This window comes from Ailuropoda melanoleuca, chromosome 14, assembly GCF_002007445.2.
Source record: "Ailuropoda melanoleuca isolate Jingjing chromosome 14, ASM200744v2, whole genome shotgun sequence".
Classification (NCBI taxonomy): Eukaryota; Metazoa; Chordata; class Mammalia; order Carnivora; family Ursidae; genus Ailuropoda; species Ailuropoda melanoleuca.
In genome coordinates, this window is record NC_048231.1 from 31,233,140 (window position 1) to 31,234,203 (window position 1,064).

Sequence of the window (1,064 nt, forward strand, 5' to 3'; positions counted from 1 at the left end):
CGGCTTGTATGCGTCTTGTATGCGTCGGGGTTCAGGCCGGTGAGCTACGGGACGGAGGGCGCGGGACTGGGTGTAGGGCGGCCATTGCCAAGGGGTTGTTGCTTTTTAAAGGGGCAAGAGGAGTCATGCTGTGGGCCTTTTCTGCCTGTCCTCTGGGAGTTTGAAATCAAAAGCTTCTCTGTACCCCCAGCAGTGTTCAGCGCCCCCCCCCCACCCTGGGTAATTCACTGGAACTGCAGCGGGGGGCGGATGCGGACTTTCAATGAGATCATCCCTCTTCCCTTGAGGAGACAGACCCCTGCCCAGGACAGGGTGGGAGGGGGGCTCCCTGGAGTGGTGACCTGAACACCTAGGGTCTTCTCAGGATGTAGACTCCCTCTCTGGGTCCCCTTCAACTGAGTGGGGACGGGGCGGGAACTAGAAGCATGTAAAATGAGGGTGGGACACTCCCAGGAGACCCACTGCTTTTGGAGTGCAAGTCCCCGGTAGCCTCAGTGCCTTTGATTCACTAAACCCTGACCTGCCCCTCCCCATCCCGCCCTGCCCTGCCCTGCCCTGCCCATGCCCTATAGGGCAGTAGGGGAGCATCCAGCCTTCAAAGAGCTCAGGGTCTGGGAGGAGAAGACATCTCTCCTCAGGCTTAGGCAGGAAAAATGAATGAGGGGGCGGGGCTCAAAGTTTCAGGGGAGACATTTAAGCTGGCCTTGGGAAATAAGGAAGATTTTGGTAGGCCTAAGAAGGGAGAATCCGAGGTAGGGAGAAAAGAACCAAGTTGTTACGAATGACAGACTCTCCTTGACGAAACTTGGGCTCATTCTTTAAGGCCCAGACCTAGGGGCCTCCCTTCTTCCCCTAATTACAACTCCACCCCACCCCTCTTCTGGCTGGTCTTCCAAGTTGCAACTAGGAGAGGCTTGTCCTCACTGGGACTTGGGGAGTGATCGCACATGACCACTACCTGCACTTCTCACCTCACCCCGCACTTGCTGTGTGACCTTGCAGTCCACTGAGCCTCTCTGGGCCTCCGGTACTCCCATCTTAAGCTCAAGAGCTGAGCCCTGCCT